This window comes from Anolis carolinensis, unplaced genomic scaffold (assembly GCF_035594765.1).
Source record: "Anolis carolinensis isolate JA03-04 unplaced genomic scaffold, rAnoCar3.1.pri scaffold_19, whole genome shotgun sequence".
Classification (NCBI taxonomy): Eukaryota; Metazoa; Chordata; class Lepidosauria; order Squamata; family Dactyloidae; genus Anolis; species Anolis carolinensis.
This window is the reverse complement of record NW_026943829.1, coordinates 1,645,713-1,659,478: the sequence shown is the minus strand read 5'-3', so window position 1 is coordinate 1,659,478 and position 13,766 is coordinate 1,645,713.

The following is a 13,766-nucleotide window of genomic DNA, read 5'->3' as shown; positions in this document are numbered from 1 at the left end:
GCACCAGGCTGGCAAATACCTGTATATCTGTATTTTATTTTAAGTGAACTAGATGTACAGTAGAGTCTCACTTATCCAACACTCGCTTATCCAACGTTCTGGATTATCCAAGCCATTTTTGTAGTCAATGTTTTCAATATATCATGATATTTTGGTGTTGAATTCATAAATGCAGTAATTACTACATAGCATTACTGCGTATTGAACTACTTTTTCTGTCAAATTTGTTGTATAACATGGTGTTTTGGTGCTTAATTTGTAAAATCATAACCTATTTTGATGTTTAATAGGCTTCTCCTTACTGCCTCCTTATTATCCAACATATTCACTTATCCAACATTCTGCCGGCCCGTTTACGTTGGATAAGTGAGACTCTACTGTATGTTGTGTTTGTCCTGTCTGTTCTTGATAAGGCCAACTGGCTAATCAATAAATTGTTGTTGCTTTGACAGTATTGACATCAAGCATTTCGATTAGACTGATTTCTCCCTCTTAATTTTGACTTTCATGGTATACAGACCCTGCATGTTGTCCTTGGCCATTGATTCCAATAAAGGGGAGGGGGTCTCCTGTCAATCAGGGGAAGCCCCGCCCCCTCCTCCCCCAATGCCAAGGGTCAGCTTTTTCTCCAAGGCTTTTGTCCCTGAAATCAGGACAAAAGGAAGAAGGAATGACAGGACAACAGCAACGAGAGCCGAAGGTGGGAGACCCAAGAGGATCCTGAACAACAAGAACGACATGTATTGATCTGGAATAAAGGAATTTGCTTCCAAGCCTTTGCTGTGAGTGGATTTCGTCCTAGGGCTCTGCAGTCCAGGACATACTGTATATACTCGAGTATAAGCCGACCCGAATATAACCCAAGACACCTAATTTTACCACCAAAAAACTGGGAAAACATTGACTCCAGTATAAGCCGAGGGTGGTAAATTTCAGAAATAAAAACAGATACCAATAAAATTACATTAATTGAGGTATCAGTAGGTTAAATGTTTTTGAATATTTACATAAAGCTCAAATTTAAGATAAGACTGTCCAATTCTGATCAAATCATTATTCTCATGTTCTTCAATGTAAATGTGCTTATGTATCCTTTTAATAATAATAGAGTAAAATAATACATGTAATAATAAATAGAGTAAAATAATAAATGTTTATGTTGGATAAGCGAGACTCTACTGTATATATAAATATCTTTCTATTTACATGATATTTATATGATATCATTACCTCCTAAAATGGACTCTGTTCAGGGTTTCAACCAGCCTGAACCTCTTCTTGAACACTATATTACAGTATTTCTTAAGAAATCTAACATGGCAAATCTCTCTGTGTCACACACACATGCATACACTCATCGAATGTGTCCAAAATCCACACCATCATGTGCCCCATTATTGTCATATTCACACAGTTTGCTGGATAACAGTTGTAGATGGACATCCAGTCTGACTCCCATACTGGCTACAGTTTGTATAGTAGCAATTACTCTATTCTACTGAATAGAATAAACTGAACTGCACAGTTTCTGTTTGTGTCTTCCAAATGATAGTTGGCATTCCATGGCCTTTCCTGCACCCAAAATATTCTAGATGGGCCAAAAGAAACATGTGGAAAATGCTCTTTAGCCCCCAGAGTACATTTGGGGGCATTCCTTTTCAGCCTCTTGGATGGGACATCATGCCTAGGTCTAGCAACTGATGAAAGACCCTGCTTCCATTCCAGATTTGTGGCCCTAGAGGCAGAGAAGTACAGTATTTGTAGGAATTAATGCTCTCCTTGAATGACTTCCCTTTTATTTGTGTTCATGTATTCTTAGATTGTAAGGCTGAGGGCAAGGAACTCTTGAATTAACAGTTATCTGGCTGGTCTTAGAGTCTTTTTTGGTTGAAGGGGGAGGTATAAATACTCTAAATAAAGAATAAATGAATACATGAATATAAAATGTCACTCCCTAGTTCCTGACAGTTTTTGTTCCCTGCTTTCAAATGCATTATATTATTTGACATGTGCAATGTTTTCTGATTCCAATGAGAACATCAGTGTTTTGGGAGACATATTCAAAGGACTCTTATGTTCTAATCAAGCAAATAAAATGTAACATACATTTTTTATATTGTGGGATCCCGCGCCCTACCCAATCCAGGGAATTCTCTTATCTTCCTCCCACCCCAACCCCCCATGGTGATATTTTATTTTCCATCAAATGGTACCAACCTACTGAGACAATCTGAGTACCTCTGTTTTATTCACACCCTCCAACTGTCTCAATTTGGCAGAGACAGTCCTGATTAACTATACGTAATTTTTTCAACTACTCTTTGAAATGTTTCTCATTTATCTTCCCACTTTCTTTTTTTCTTCTCAGCTTCCTTCAATTGATGTGAACAGAGTTGAAAATCCAAAAGTAGTTTAAACTTAGCAGGGGAAGGGAAAAGGAGAATGGAATTTTGCCTTTACTTTCAGGCAAAACCAAAATACAGCAGCCTCATCTAGTTTTTGTGTCTTTCCTCATCAACAACCTTGATCTTGACCATATAATGAATTTAGCTTGGCTGCTGGGGTCCTAGTTTTTAACTGTGAAGTTAAAAGTATAGGGGTTTTTGTTTTTGTTTTTGCAACATCAGATTTCTAAAACTGACATTAGGAATGTTTTCTTTCAATAAATCACATTTATGTGTTCGTTGGTTTGTTTTAATGTACAACCTGTCTTTTTCCTTATTTAGGATTATACTGGTTGGGTAAAAAAAAGAGTTCCCCAATGAAGGAAAAACCCTATCGCCAAAACAAAACAAATATTTATTGATGAAAACTGCATATATATCAAATGACTGAACTTTCAGAAATGGTAAGATTCCTCAATGACTTAACTATATTGCCTAATATCGGTAAATACTCTGGAACATAAGGAGGGAAGGGGTAAACTTTTTCATTGCATTCCATGAAGATTTAATGTATTCTGGAAGCAGCCAACTGAAATGCTAGAAATATTTTGTATACAGAACATAAGGAATCATATGATCAGAACATGAGCCTGCCTCAACTTGGAATGCCCTAGAGCAGGGGTCCCCAAACTAAGGCCCGGGGGCCGGATGCGGCCCTCCAAGGTCATTTACCTGGCCCCCGCCCTCAGTTTTATAATATAATATTTTTATATCAGTTTTAATAATATAATATATTGTATATACATATAATATTGATAATAATATTATGTTATACAATATAATACTAATAATAATACCATATAATAATACGAATTATATGTTATATATTACGTATTATATAATAGTATAGTGGTATAGTTCAATATAGTAATATATAATGCTAATATTGTGTTATGCTAATAATATCATATATATTGTATGTACATACAGCTGCTCTGAGTCCCCTTCTGGGTGAGAAGGGTGGGATATAAATGGAGTAAATAAATGCAGTAAATAAATTATTAATTTTAGACTTAGGCTTGGCCAAAGTCTGAAATGACTTGAAGGCACACAACAACAACAATCCTAATTATCTTGACTATCTCATTGGCCAGTAGCAGGCCCATACTTTCCATTGAAATCCTGATAGGTTTATGTTGGTTAAAATTGTTTTCATTTTTAAATATTGTATTGTTCTTTCGTTGTTGCTGTTGTTGCACTACAAATAAGACATGTGCAGTGTGCATAGGAATTTGTTTGCATTTTTTTTCAAATGATAATTCGGCCCCTCCACAGTCTGAAGGATAGTGGATCGGCCCTCTGCTTCAAAAGTTTGGAGAGCCCTGCCCTAGAGTTTTAGACCTTGATACTGGAGTGGTCGTGTGTTATACACTGGAGAAAAAAACACCTCTGTCTGAAACCCTGTCAACCTAAATCCAGTTTACCATATTTTGAAATATTAATGTAATATATGTATAACCATTTTAAATATTTATATAAAGTCAGGAAGCAGGAGCAGGTTTGGCTACATATTATTAACCCACTGCTGAGCAACCTACCTGATAGATCTGCCCAATTCAATGTAAAGTTTTTATTAGGTGACAATGTCTGCCATGTGACCTAGGATGTTGCCAAGTTTCTCTCTGAGGCAGCCAGGATAAGAAAACTTCCTGTATTAGACTCAGGTTGAATCTTGTCTTGTATATATTTGCAGTGTTTTTACCCTTGTCCATGTGCATCTAGAATTGCATCCGTCCTGTTTTTAAGTAGTCTTATCATAGAATCATAGAGTTGGAAGAGACCTCATGGGCCATCCAGTCCAACCCCCTGCCAAGAAGCAGGAAATTACCTTCAAAGCACCCCCGACAGATGGCCATCCAGCCTCTGCTTAAAAGCCTCCAAAGACGGAGCCTCCACCACAGTCCAGGGGAGAGAGTTCCACTGCCGAACAGCCCTCACAGTGAGGAAGTCCTTCCTGATGTTCAGGTGAAATCTCCTTTCCTGTAGTTTAAAGCCATTGTTCCATGTCCTAGTCTCCAGGGCAGCAGAAAACAAGCTTGCTCCCTCCTCCCTATGACTTCCCCTCACATATTTATACATGGCTATCATGTCTCCTCTCAGCCTTCTCTTCTGTAGGCTAAACATGCCCAGATCTTTCAGCTGCTCCTCATAGGGCTTGTTCTCCAGACCCTTGATCATTTTAGTCACTCTCCTCTGGACCCATTCCAACTTGTCAATATCCTCCTTAAGTTGTGGTGCCCAGAATTGGACACCGTATTCCAGGTGTGGCCTGACCAAGGCAGAATAGAGGAGTAGCATGATTTCCCTGGATCTAGATGCTATACTCCTATATATGCAGGCCAAAATCCCATTGGCCTTTTTAGCTGCCGCATCACATTGCTGGATCATGTTTAACTTGTTGTCCACGAGGACTCCAAGATCTTTTTCACACCTACTGTTGTCGAGACAGGCATTCCCTATTTTGTATCTTTGCATTTCATTTTTTCTACCTAAGTGGAGTATCTTGCATTTGTCCCTGTTGAGCTTCATTTTATTAGTTTTGGCCCATCTCTCTAATCTGTTAAGATCATTTTGGATTCTGCTCCTGTCTTCTGGGGTATTAACTATCCCTCCCAGTTTGGTGTCATCTGCAAACTTAATGATCATGCCTTCTAGCCCTTCATCTAAGTCATTAATAAAGATGTTAAACAGAACCGGGCCCAGGACGGAACCCTGCGGCACTCCACTTGTCACTTCTTTCCAGGATGAAGAGGAAGCATTGGTGAGCACCCTTTGTGTTCATTCGCTTAGCCAATTACAGATCCACCATTGTCTAGCCCACATTTTACTAGTTTGTTTGCCAGAAGGTCATGGGGGATCTTGTCGAAGGCCTTACTGAAATCCAGATACGCTACATCCATGGCATTCCCTGTATCAACCAAGCTTGTAACTATAGAAAAAAAGAGATCAGATTCGTCTGACATAACTTGTTTTTGATAAATCTGTGTTGACTATTAGCAATGACCGCATTTGTTTCTAAGTGTTTGCAGACCACTTCCTTAATGATCTTTTCCAGAATCTTGCCTGGTATCAACGCTAGACTGACCAGGCGGTAATTGTTTGGGTTGTCCTTTTTTCCCTTCTTGAAAATAGGGACCACATTTGTCCTCCTCCAATCTGCTGGGACTTCTCCTGTTCTTCAAGAACTCTCAAAAATGATTGCCAGTGGTTCTGAAATAACTTCAGCTAGTTCCTTCAATACTCTTGGATGTAGTTGATCTGGCCCTGGGGACATAAATTTGTTTAGAATGGCCAGATATTGCTGAATGACTTGTTTCCCTATTTCAGGTTGGATTTCCCCTAATCCTTCATCCACTCCATGTTGCATGAGGTTGGGGACAGCTTACTTTTTGTGAGAAGACTGAGGCAAAGAAGGCATTAAGTAGTTCTGCCTTTTCCCTATCCCCTGTCAGCATTACCCCAACAGGGGGAGGGTGATGGGGCTTTAGGAGCCTGGTGAGCCTCTGATTGATATGGTGTATTTTTGCCCCGGGAGGCAGCATATTTCTCGAGCCATCCCATCCGGTCTGGAAATGATGACTTCCATTCCTCTAAGGAGGGAGTTGCCTACTACCAAGACCTGTTTCCTTTGAGAATTGATAGGGTCCCTTTTGTGCAAGATAGTGTGTAGGTCCCCTGAAAAGTGTTCCTGTTGAAGTGAGTCATGTAGGTGTAAAATGTTGTCTTCCTCCTAGACATCCCCAGTGCATTCATCAATGACAATCAATTGAGATGCATCCAAGAGCCCATCACTCTCCCAAGGTTGTTCCTGTTGTGCCTGGTCTATGATTGGGGATGGACAATCTGCATGACTGTGTAAGTGTGAATGTGGTTGTGGAGAAGTCATAGTTATTATGTTTAATTTTAACTGTTAGAGTATGTATTTGTGTTTAGTTGACACATTAGCTGAAACAGAAGCCATCTTGTTTCAATCCACAGTAGTGCTGTTACCAAGGAGACGGAGCTGGCTAGCTCACCAGAGGGAGAAGTGGGCGGAGCCAAGAAAAGGAAAAAGTGGGAGTTAAAAAGAAGAAGCCCGGGAGTGCGTGGCGGGAGGCTTTTCAGTCAAGAAGGGCTGAGGAGACAGGCCTGGCCAAAATCTTTAGTCAAGGCAGACTAAAGGGAGCCTAGTCAAGATCTCTAGTTGCGAAGGACTAGTGATCAGGAATTTGATCGGTAGTAGATCAAATTAAAGGCTTTTATTGTAGTTGGGACATTGTTCACTAAGGAGCTCAGCTGAGGTTAGAGTTCACTACAATTTATATCATCAGTAGGAGAGTGAGAGTGGAATTACACCAGAGACTACTGGTGTGGTGGTTATAAGAGTTATTAAACCACTTGTTTATCTAAAGTTCCATAAGTAAATCAATCAACCTGCAACCATAAGCTTTGTACGCAATAAACTTGTTGTTCTTTGCTAACAACTGACTCATTTCATCTCATCTGCATCTATGGAGCCAAATTTCATCGGTGATAATTCAAAAGCCTCACGTTGGTGGCAGTTACCTTAATAAATCACCTAATTGGGAAAGAGTAATAGTCACAGTTACCTCAGAAAGGTAACAACAACACAGAAATCCCTAACTACAGAGACAGAGGCTGGGATCTTGAAATAAAGATCACCCCCTGTAATCCTTCCCCTCATATAAAGGTGATATATATATATAATCTAGAGGGATTAAAAGATTCAAAAATCCCCTCAGCAGTGGAAACAGCATTTACAATTTGCTTTGACACCATTACAATTGGCTTGAGTCTTCCCAATTGGCTTTAGCACCAGCGCAATTGGTGGCAGCGTCGGGATTGATTCTTCGTAATTAGATTAAACCATCCCAATTGAAGTAATGTCTGCGCATGGTGATGCATCATTATTTTGAGAATATGTTTTCTCTTGTTTGGCAATACACAGCTGATAAGAAACAATACTGGCTGGTTGATGATTTAAGTTTGTAAAATAACACTTTGTAAACCTTGAAGGCTCATGGTTTCAAACCAAAAATCTGAGAATTGTTCAGTCTTACTTAAACTTCACTCACTTATTATCTATTTTAAATCATTGTCAGCTTTTACATCTCCAGGTAAGGGAGTTTGCCAGACACTATATATCTAGCTATGTAGTATTGTAAACTGGTATCACATGCAAAAGAATTATTCATTTTAAAAGGTCTATTAATCAGTATAGTTTGTCATTTGGAGTATACTGTGGGCCAGTATCCATTTTTCAAGTGACTTTTTCCTTTGTCAGGAGTGCATTAAGAATGTTTCACTGTCATGCAAGCTTGCTACAAAGCCGAAACAATCCTTTGTCTTGTTTATTTATCAGACTTAATGTAATGGGATCTCTTGACAAGTACACAGATGAAGAAGTAAGAACCAATTTCTAGATACTAAAAATGGCTTCACAGATTATACTTTGGAAGCTGGTTGCCCTTTTTTCTGGGATTGTGATCAGTTTGAACTAAATTTAGACCCAAAATGAGCCCAACAAAGGTATAGGATTACAGTAGAGTCTCACTTATCCAACACTCACTTATCCAACATTCTGGATTATCCAAAACATTTTTGTAGTCAATGTTTTCAATACATCGTGATATTTTGGTGCTAAATTCGTAAATAAGGTAATTACTACGTAACATTACTGTGTATTGAACTACTTTTTCTGTCAAATTTGTTGTATAGCATGATGTTTTGGTGCTTAATTTGTAAAATCATAACCTAATTTGATGTTTAATAGGCTTTTCCTTAGTCCCTCTTTATTATCCAACATATTCACTTATTCAACGTTCTGCTGGCCCGTTTATGTTGGATAAGTGAGACTCAACTGTAACTCCATCCCTACATACTACAATCAGCACTAAGTACCTTAACACACTCAAAGTGGGAAGTTGCCTTCTTGCAAACAATTCTTGGCTTCTGAGACTAGATACACACTGGATATGAATGAACCAGATCACACTTGTAGTTCTCTCATTCCCGTATCTATTCAAACAATGTGATTTGACTGATCTCATGGCAGATGGGTGATTCCTCCCAGTCCATCTGATGTTCCCTTACATCCTGCTTATATCGCAGAGAATGATAGAATCCTACAGAATCAGAAAAAAACAATCTTTCCACTGAAACTCTCCATGAATGGATTGTTGTGAATTTTCTGGGCTGAATGGCCATGTTCCAGAAGCATTCTGGAAATAATGCTTCTGAAACATGACCATACAGCCCGGAACATGCACAACAATCCAGTGATTCCAGCCATGAAAGCCTTCAACAGCACTCTCCATGAATGTCCAAAACCAGTTGTGCAGGTTGGAACCCCTCCTTAGAGCTTGCCTATGTTATTGTTATTTCTTTTAAGTTTATAATGTTGGTGATTCAGATAACTGAAGTAGGAACACCACCAATAAAATACTATATATAACTCCAAGAGAGCATTCTGAAAGATTGATACTTGTATCATGATACTGGCCAAAGACAGAGGATCAAATTAGGCATTAAATTAAGGGTGTAATCGACCATTTTGTTCTCATTTAACTTTCAAAAAATGGAAACAATGTGGACTAGACATATTCCACTTTAGGATAGCAGCATGAGAAAGAGACAATTTTGGAGGCTTTTAAACAAAGGCTGGATGGATAGCTGCATAGTTTGTACTTTTCCTGCATGGCAGGGAGTAGGACTTGATGATGGTCAATATGGTCTCTTCCAACTCTGTGATACTATTATTGTCCTTAATCTGGTTCTTCTCGCTCTCAACAGCAATGTTTCACTGATGAAAACCAAGACATTGTTATTTATTAGAGCTGTGCAATCTTCATTTGTATCTCGTATGTCAGATCTAATTCGTAAGATTCATGCATATGACATTGAGAGACACAAAAAGGCAGACATGCAAAAAACTTAAGATTCAAAATGCCGACCTATGACTTTCAGATGGGTTATGTAAGTCTCTGTCGTGGGTGCCACTTCTCCCCCAAAAGGACTGGTTTTGGTTCCCCTAAAAGGCCCTGAGGAGAATGGTGGGGCCGGAGTGAAGGGAGAAGTGCTGCTTTTCCCCCACAGGGAGTGGTGATGGGGAAGGGAGGACCAGGCAAGAAAGAAGCCATCCACATATGGCTGGCCCAGGGAGAGACAGTCAGAAACCACACTCACATTGGGGCTTCAGTGTGGGAAACAAGCAGAATTCTGAGAAATGTAGTTAGGGTGGGGTCTTTTGAATTCTCTGTCACAGAGGTCTTCACCTTCCTGAACTTCATTTCCCAGAATTCTGCTTACCGACTTGTGCTGCCTCTACCGCCTCCGCCTCCTCCCTGAAAGTTTTGGTGGGGTAAAACCCTTGTTCATTCCCCAAAGGAATTTCAACATAAAAAGGTGTTTACTGGAAGTTGAATCAACCCTGTGAGGTAGGCAAAGGTGAGAGTAACTCCAAATATTACTTAGTAGGTTTCCTGGTGTTGTTGTTGTTGTTGTTGTTGTTATTGTTGTTGTCATTTCAAAGGCTAGATGAGCATCTGTTAGGAGTGGTTTGACTGTGCTTTTCCTGTAGCAAGTTTATCCCAATAGCTCTAAAAATGAGAGAGAAATGATCACCAGAACCTCCCCTCCTTGCACAATTACTTTAAAAAAAGTAATGAAGAATACATTATATCATTATAGTTATGATACAGACCTCTAATGATATTTTAGAAACACTTTAGAAATGATTCTCCGTGCCCCCCTAATTTAGCAATGAGTATTGAAACATTTTTTCATTGATTGCACAGGCCTATAAAATAGAAATGTTGAGTTTGATTTTATATTCTCATATTCAATCTATGATTTGGAACAAAAATTAGTTGGATTCATATTTACCTACACATGAAACAAGGTTTTTCTGGGGTGTTTTATTTCCTGAAACTGGCAATGGTAGCCACTTTGAGTCCCTTTTGGGGAGATAAAGCAGAATATAAATAAATAAATATAATGGTGGTGGTGGTGGTGGTGGTGCTGTGGATTATATATTGTCTTTGAAATTCATACATGTCTGAGGCTTGCAATGATGTTTAGTTAGGAAAATGAACATGAAATTATAAATGCATGTTTTTCAAGGCACATGAAAACAAATGTATATGCTTGAAAAAGATTAACTAGCATGTTTAGTCAATTGAAAGATGCATACTTAAATGTATACTTTTCAGGAAAATGCATATAAAATATAATGACTTTCCCTGTGTGGAAAGAACTAATCTCACAGACTAATACAGAAACAGGATAGACTTAAGATGCTGGTAAGATCTCCAAATTGAACATATAATGGATTTTCACATCCATATGAATTCTATTGCTATAGGCCCTACATACATGGAAATGATGATGTTGACATGGAAAAAACAGTAATATAATAATAATAATAATAATAATAATAATAATAATAATAATAATAATAATAATTTTATTCTTATATCCCGCCCCATCTCCCCGGAGGGACTCAGGGCGGCTTACATGGGGCCATGCCCAGACACGACAGCACAAATCAGATAAAACATTAAACCGAGCAGTAAAACTTCAACATGATTAAAAACAGTCATAAAGAAGAAGTAAGAAGAAAAACTCAAATGAAGCTTCTTTTTTAAAAAAGAATGAGTCTGCCTTCCTGTCAGTCTTGTTTATTTGGTGATGCCTCCCCTGACTAAGTAATTGAAGAAAAGATGGATAGAACTTTAGATCTGTTGTCCTCCACACAAATATATGGAAAATTGTAAGAGAAATGTCTGATTAAATTTAGAATACTGCAATTCAGAACTTGGATACATTTATTTTATTTTATTTTATTTTATTTTATTTTAGGGGGAGACAGGAATTATAGCGCTATGAATCAACCAGCTAACACTGGTGCAATCCCCCATCTAACCCAGAAATGAACTTTTTCAATCGCTGTTGTAACATAAATTCATTTATGATTAGGAAACAAATGAAGGAGAAGCAAATGATAGTAACATTGTCTTTTTGATTTTGTTCTCCAACTTGCTGTACCTGCTAAGTCAACCTGTCTGATAACATTAGATCTCAAACCATTCTACACAACTCTCCATGTAAAGCTTCTATCCCTTTGATACTACTGAGTTATAATGCTATCATTCTGGATTAGCTGCGATGATAGTATTCTATGACAACCTGTAGTCTGTAGTTTGATGCTTCCTGGCAGATTATTTTAAATATTTCTCCAAAAGGTACAGATTCCAAAATGGATCTAGCCCATACCCCAGATATCTCACCTCCCCTATGGCATACTTAACAAATCTAGAGGTTCCCAATCATCGGAGGCCTTCACCCTGACTCAATATCACACCATTCCATCAGCTGTACTCAAGGGCAGACACCAGAAGACCCCCTACCCAAAGAGGATCTTCTGGCCCTGTGACTCAGTTCAAATAGAAATAACTGAGCATATGCTCCTCCAGTGCTTGTTCTACAAGGGCATTTGATCTAGACTCATTCTGCCTGTGCTATATAATTATCCAGGCTGTTGAGGACCAGCTTACACCAGCTTGCTGCTCTCAGATACCAATCCAGTTATAACCTATAATGCTGCCAAGTTTTGTGCAGCAGCACTTAACATCCGCTGGGTGATGACTGGTTCAAAAAGTTAACAATCTAACTATTGGCTAACTGAAATGTAAATCAGTTCTTCCTACCCCAATCCCCTAGACTTGTGCTGTTGCACTCCAAGACAGCGTGAGCGCTGGAAACCAAACAGAGACCAATAATCTTATAATATCTTTATTAAAACAATTATAAATTCAGGAAAGAATAAGTTGATAAGGTGAGTGAGCAATAGTTCTTTATGATAGGGTATGAATTAGTCCTAAGAGTTGAAGAGAAATGTCCAGTATTATTATCCAAAGTCCAGAAACCGAAACACGCTCAAAACTGTTTGAAAATTTTTGAGCAGGGAAAAACAACGAGAAAGCAAGAGTGAATAACAAGGTCCAAAGAGCAAGGTCCAAAGAACAATGTCCAAAGTCACTTAGTAGTCTTGTCATCAAGGCAGGAACGAGACGGAGTTAATACCAATCTTGATTCAGGAACAAGGCAAGGAAGTGAATTTACTCTGGTTCAATCGGGAGTCGCGGCTCGGCTTGGCCGCCAGGAAACAGGAGTCTTGGCTTGGAGAAATCAGGGAACTGGAGTCGGTGAAGTGTTCTCAAGGATTCGCTACGTTGACACTGCAAATTGTTCACAGTGTAAGACACTTTTATGGAACTTAGATCTAATCACAGCGAAGGGAAACCAACTCCCCACAGGTTCCCAAGGGAATCTCCTATCCAGTATCCCCTCTAGATGCCAATCGTTTACTCCTTTGAAGTTCTTGTTTCTGTGATCTCTCACGATGCAAAAACTCCCTTCTATTAAAGGATACATTCCCTGGGGAACTCGGGACATCTGGTTCTACCACAGGAGTAATGTTTTCAGTATCTTTCCCAATTAAGGAAGCATCGGAGCTATCCACAGTTGGGGTCTGTAATTGAAAGGAGCTCGTAGAAGAACTGGGTAAAAGGTCAGAATAAGCTTCATTCTGGTCAAAGTTCATTTCTGAATCAGGTTCAAAACCCAAAGGAGGCTGGGGTATAACATGTGCCCTGAATGCTCCTACCCCTACATCAATCTCCCTCCCTCTCTATTTCTTCCTAGTCCCTTCTCTTCTCTAAATAGTTTTTGTGTTTTAGCCTTTAACATACCTTTGTTTTCCAGTCTTTTAGATTTGACTGTACAGTGCTTTTATGAGACTTTATCCCACTCTCCTTATGTTGGTCTATAACTGTAGTAAAATTTTTTGATTTGGTTTGGTTTAAGATATTGAAATTACTTGTAGAAAACTAATTTTGAAATGCTAGAATTGGGCCTAATGCCACTGGCTGCCTCACAGTCATTCACATTTCTGCTTGCATGTTTCCCAAATTTGATGTTCTAGTGCACATTTCTACTACATATTGCAATATATTGTAAGGTCCCCACAGGGCCAGCCGGAGAAAATTAAAAATATTAAGCGGGGGTGGGGAAAAGCGCCCCCCCCACCGGCGCCGCGGGAGGCGTGGCCATGTGCCTCCCGTGGCGCCGGCGGGCCCCGCCTCCCGTGCCCTGGCCCCGCCTCCTGCCCAGCGTCCCCTGGCCCCGCCTCCCACACAGCGTGGGAGGCAGGGTCAGGGCTAGTAGCACGGGAGGCGGGGCCAGGGTTGGCCCTGCTTCCCGCGCTACTCACCCTCGCCCGTCTGGCCTTTTCCAGCTGGCCAGACTGCAGCGGAGGTCCGG